Source organism: Pseudochaenichthys georgianus, chromosome 1 (assembly GCF_902827115.2).
Source record: "Pseudochaenichthys georgianus chromosome 1, fPseGeo1.2, whole genome shotgun sequence".
Classification (NCBI taxonomy): domain Eukaryota; kingdom Metazoa; phylum Chordata; class Actinopteri; order Perciformes; family Channichthyidae; genus Pseudochaenichthys; species Pseudochaenichthys georgianus.
Window position 1 is genome coordinate 14,704,674 of NC_047503.1, and position 6,413 is coordinate 14,711,086.

A 6,413-nucleotide genomic window follows, 5' to 3' on the forward strand; every position below is an offset into this window, starting at 1 on the left:
GCATGGCAAATAAAAAGTCAAGTTGGTGAAGATCTTCCTTCATTTGCATGTGTTTTGGCATAATAGTGTTTTTATATTTGCATAGTTTCTGAAGCTGCAGCGCCATTCCCCTGATGGAAATGTTTTGGGCCGTTGCAGCGCGTTTGCACCTGTCAGCCGCACTTAGCCAAAGTGAACATTACGTACGCTGCAGCAAATTTGCATCATTGTCTCCACCAGAGGGAATGGAACAGAACAGATGTTTTCTTTAAATAGTCAATTAAAGAGTGTCTACGTCTTTGTGTGTTTTGTATGCTTCACAAGGAACAAAGGACTCTAAAAGAAGATTATATGAGACAATGAGATGTATATTGGGTATTGGCATTTGGATGCAACGGTTTTTATGACTATTTACAGTTGAAATATTATTGTTATGTCTCATCACTCCTAATACAATGTATGACATAATGGTCCTGCTGTAAAACCTTTTATAGAAATGTCTAACAACATTGTTTATCATCGGCTAAAGTGTCTTCTGTTGGCTCTAAACGGCCCATTTTTATAGAGATCTTCGTTTTTTTTGCACCGTATAAACAAACTAAATTGAGACAAAAGCCTAGATAATGTCACTGGACGTGCCTATGAAAGATGAACCTATATGTCAGAAAGTGGACCGAAAGGATTAACCAAAAGTAAAAACATCACCAAAACTCTCACCTTTTTACTTGTTTTTTTTAAATATACATCCATTTAAAAAGTGTTCAGATTTTGAACAGACCATGCTTCAATTTGTTTTTTATGGCTACATTACCATAATAACATAGCTTTATATCCAAACAAAACATTAGTATAAAACTATTGTAGTAATACAACCATAACTTAAGAGGTTAATCACATTGCACCATATGAAGTCACTTAAAGGTATAAAATGAATGAGAACAAAGAAATACAAGTAATGACATCAGAAGACACAATAAACCATGAAATACAAAGAACATAGGGCATTCGTTTTTAAATAGATCAGTTCAGCTGTGTTCCTCACCTCAGAACAGAACAGAACTTTTGTTATTTTGATTAGGCCTACATGACAGTGAACCTGAGATGCCATCATGCCAGTTTGAGCCAGGACTTTGGAGATTATGTGGAAACACGGCTCAGTGATGAACCTTTGATCCTGCAGGGTTGTGAATCAAGGACAGTGCATTGATTGTGTTTCTGTTGGTGCTGTGCTACATCCCAGCTGTTTGTGTTTTTAGAGAGAACGAACCCAACCACGGGGTACCTCTGCAGTAACCAATGGAAACAAAATAAATGATGGTCTTCTGCCAGCTCCCTGATGCCAAATCAGGCCAAAAAAAAACACAAGGCTAACGCTGAGCCTCGGAATTAGCCCTGTGCGAAAAAATCTTAATGCCGTTATTACAGAACTCTAGCTATACCGATCGATATACTTATTGGATCTGCACAAACAAGCTTAGCTAACATCCTGAGAGTCCACAGATTATAGAAATATAAGGATCATCACTGAGCGATCAGAACTCGTGACAGGGGAAGCAAATACAGACAACACACGAGTAGCTTTAGGTAGCAAAACACGGAGATATGCTCACCTTAGCTGTTATTCTGATCAAAAGTCGTGTTCAATGGCATTAAAACTAGAAAAAACGCGGCTGAAGGTTAATCCATAGGTTAATCCAATGTGTCTGTCACTTTGAAAAAATTATTGATAATCCATAATTACATTTGTATGCAAAAATTGGAGAATAAAAATTAGCTGCTAATGGTAGCCACCAGAGTGTGTTGCAACTCCTGTTTTGGCTATGCGTCACTCTCACTCCTTATTTGATAACGTTAGTGTGTATGTGGAACTTTCCCTCGATTCCATTGGCTCTAGTGGTTAAAAAGAGATCAATGGGTTCCAGAGAAACAGCAAAAACGCCCATTTCCACCCAAATGGCCCCAGAGGTGGAGTTTATTTTGCTAAACCTCTCTAAAAAGGTCAAATATCACTTTTTTTGCATCAATCTTGATACAGGGTACTTATTATATGTTGTACTTTGATTCCTAAAGCTTTTAGTCTACTAACCCATCATCCAAGGGTAGTTTTCACTATAAGTAAAAAATATTTTTTGGACGGACACTATAATTTACAGTTTTTTACTATGTTCAATCTGGATTGTCTTTAAAATAAAAAACATCTATATTGATTCTGACTTTTCTACATCCAACTCACAGGTTTATCATTACTTTGAGAAAAAAGATTATTAATTTTCCCCTTTTAGAAGGGAAGATATGGTCATTTGTTCTGGCAATGTCATTTTCGAGCCTGAGACCTGAAAAACCAACACATCCTCACTCCCAGGTCGGCCTATATTGACGTTATGTCAAGTCCCCTGCCGGCTTTTTCCAACGCAAGGGGGGGGGCCTTAGCGTCCATTTTCAACGCAAGGGGGGGGGCCTTAGCGTCCATTTTCAACGCAAGGGGGGGGGCCTTAGCGTCCATTTTCAGCTTTCCGGGATGTCCATGTGCTTCTATGGACGCTCATGGAAGCACGGCATTCGTTTGTGTCGACTTAGGCAATGTGAGCGTCCATTCTCATTGGATAGCGGAGAATTGTACACCCGGAAGTAAATATTCCCCTTACTGACGATTGATTTTACAGTGATATCTGCACTACTCATCGACTAAAAAACACCAGATTATCCTTGTTAATTACACAACATTGATTGGTTTAAATTGTGTGCAATGCTTTTGTATTTTTCCCCTTCGATTCGGAGAAACAAATCTTTTTTCGGAGTAAAGGGTGGCAGAAGACACTACACTACCCAGAATCCTATATAGCTATAATTTCTCCCTGCAGAAAAAGAAAACATGGCCGAACTTCGTTTTATTCTGGGTGTAAAATGCCTATTTTAAAGTTAGTTTGGCCATTAAAATGCGTTTTGATGTCATTTGATGCGAGAAATATGAGTTGTTATTTCAGATTATGTGTGCAGTGGATGTACATGATCTTTAGTTTGCTAGTTATTACGAAGATTACTTCAGGAAATTGCGTCCAACGTTTTCATTGTTACCAAGGTGGTTGCTAGGGACGCTGCTATCGATATTATTTATGTTATGTTGTGTAACTGTTTAATGGTGTTATCTGTATTGCTACCCCCTTCCCCGTCAATGTATAGTGTTGGTCCACAGCGCAAACATATTAGTTTAACAAAATCCGCATCTAAAGATACGTTATTTCCCCTTGTGCAATTCCAGTCTCACATCTCACAGCACATCGTCATTAACAAATACCGGAAACAGACCGAAAACATTTTTAAAAATAAAATAATACCTTATTCCGAGTGTGCTTGCTTTTCTCTTTGAAAGTCATCACATAACGGCATTGTAGTACACGGTTCGGCTGCATTAAATATTACATATCTGCCGTAGTTCTGTATTTATAGCCCTGATGAGAAGACAAACATGAGGAACTGAAAACGTGACGTGGATCATAAATATATCAGCCATTAAACAACATCTTACATTTCTTTTCACACAATACGTCTCCTTGCCGTATCAACACTAATTCGGCTCACTTTTATATTTGATCCAATTGGTAGATAGGCTGTATTTACACCATAAAGGTGCACAGATGATATAAAGAGACACCTGGTGGTTAAAGCATGTTATTGAATTTCATTATTTTTATTATTAGATATTAATAGGATCCCTATAAAGTATATTCATTACTCGTTATTCTCTACTAATAGTTAATTAAAGACTGTATATAATGACTATTTTGCACATCCCGTTCAAGATTTCAAGATGTTCTAAGGTTTATTGACATATCATATAGGCCTAACACAACTATGGTGTAGTTCTGCATTGAATGAAAAACTTGGGTCGCAGGTTCCTCAACAGTGCATTACAAGACATCTATCAATATTTGTGCATACCTCCAGCAATGTTAACTATGTTGAAGCACTTATTTTAACTGATATTATACATAATGTATTATACTCTTATGATGTATGCAGATATTTCATCTCCGGCCTTGTCAGGTATTGAACAATCAATAAATAAAGAACACAGAATTGTTAAATATAAAACACAGAATTTGTGTGATTATACTAAATGATTTTCAAATAAACACCACTGCATTACAACTGTTACACATGCTGATGTAACGCAAATGTTCCAACTTGGGATCAATAAAGTATATCTTATCTTAAGCTGATCGATGGCTACTGCCATATTTGCAAAATGTGCCTCTGAACCTTGACAAGTGCATGTTTCAGGCTTATCAATTAATGTAATGTAATGTAATGTTATCAATTAACAACAGGAGGGGTCACAAACATAAGTCCAGCTGATAAATAAAGCTCTTCTGACCTTAGCTGGCGTGTGGGTATATATATTAATACTGCCCATTATGGGCACCAGCAATTTTCACCCATTTATTAATTATATGTTTTAAATGTGAGTGTTTCCTGTCCCCTAAACCTCCAGGGATGTACACAGTTTAATACTGGCAACTTCTTATTATGGGAAATACGAAAACGTCTTTTAAAACTACAGCTCCCAGTAGAGACGTGCCATAGAGAACATGTTGCGAAACAGAATAGCCAGCATGTGTAGTTCTGGGGACGGGGTGGGGGAGGGGGGGGACGCGGTGGACCCGTTCAAATCCAGTTTTGAACAGTCTGCCGTGGTTCCATCCCATTTCAAGTGCTGTTCGAGGCTCGGTAACCCTCGGAGCACACTCTCCAATCACAGAGCTTGAGGACTATCACGGGGTTTGTGGGTTTGTCAAACAGAGCACATGGTGTCCAAACGATAGCTGGGGATTCTGGGTAGTGTAGTGTCTTCATTGCCTTTAAGGGCAGTTGACACAAACGAATGCCGTGCTTCCATGAGCGTCCATAGAAGCACATGGATATCCCGGAAAGCTGAAAATGGACGCTAAGGGCCCCCCCCTTGCGTTGAAAATGGACGCTAAGGCCCCCCCCCTTGCGTTGAAAATGGACGCTAAGGCCCCCCCCCTTGCGTTGGAAAAAGCCGGCAGGGGACTTGACATAACGTCAACATAGGCCGACCTGGGAGTGAGGATGTGTTGGAAAAACAGGCTTGGGGTCTAACAGGTTAGGCACACTTTAAAATTATGATTAGTGTCCAGTTCACCTGCTATAGCTGTTTGAGTCTGAGAAAAATGGTTTGGAATCACTGCCCATACCAACTATGATATATGAATCCCTCAGAAGAAATCCAATCAAAGGAAAAGTGGTAAATTGAAATGGATTTCTGTTCAAATGTCTCATTTGAATTTGGGTGCTGATTCACAGAGATGGGGACTCGAGTCTGCGACTCGGACTCGAGTCGCACTTAAGTCGCACACACAGAGACTTCAGACTTGACTTGGACTCGTGACCAAAAGACTTCAGACTCGACTTGGACTCGTGTGTTGGGACTCGTGAACAATCATTGTGTTTTCTATTTTTGGCGTATTAAAGGTGGGGTAGGTACATTTGAGAGAAACCGGCTCGAAATCGCTAGAATTTGAAAATACACAACCGGAGATAATCTGCTAGAGGCTGCTACTTCCTTATAGAGCCCGCCTCCTCCAACACACACGAACGCGCACATGACCAATGAGGGCACGAGATAAGTTTGTGCCCAGGTGGAAGGCTGACAGGCAGGTAGGCCATCCAGTTACTTTAGCCGGGCTCATTACGCAGACGTGCGCGCCTCTGTTACTACCTCGTAGTAACACAATGCCGACCGGCGGCACACCTGCGGCTGTACCGCTTGTAATTAGGTTCAACTACAAACACTTCGAACAAAACGCCGGCGGCACCAACAAAAGGAGCGCACACTGCAAAGTCTGCAATATCAAAATCAAGGATGCTGGCGCAACAACGTCGAATTTCATCAGGCACTTGAAAAGTCACCCGGAGAGGTCAGTCACATTAACGCATGGACGGTTAGCAAACATGTTTAGCTCAGCATCAGCTATGTAATGTTAACTTAGCTTGCTACTAGCTTTGTAACTGAATATTTGAAAAGATGAGTGAATTGCTTGTCACACTTGTTTGAGTTGAGTGGCGTTGACATCCAACTCTTGACATGACATAAAAAAGGTCGGTAACGTTAATCATTACCCGCTGCCACCATCTACTGGCTAACGTTAAACGTAGAAAAATACATAGTTACATACATAAATACATCTGTCGGTTTATAGGCAGGTTACAGGTTTATTGTTGACCACGTAACGTTAATGTTACAGGTTTATCAGGTTACCATGACACTGGGTTTGAGTGAGAGGATAGAGGAATATGTTTATTTATAGTAGACTTAAAAGATGTCATTAGAGATCCAGTGTAATTAAACAATACGGTTGATACAAAGATGTATTTGATGTATTTCTGATTCTGAATTGTTTTGCTTATAAGTT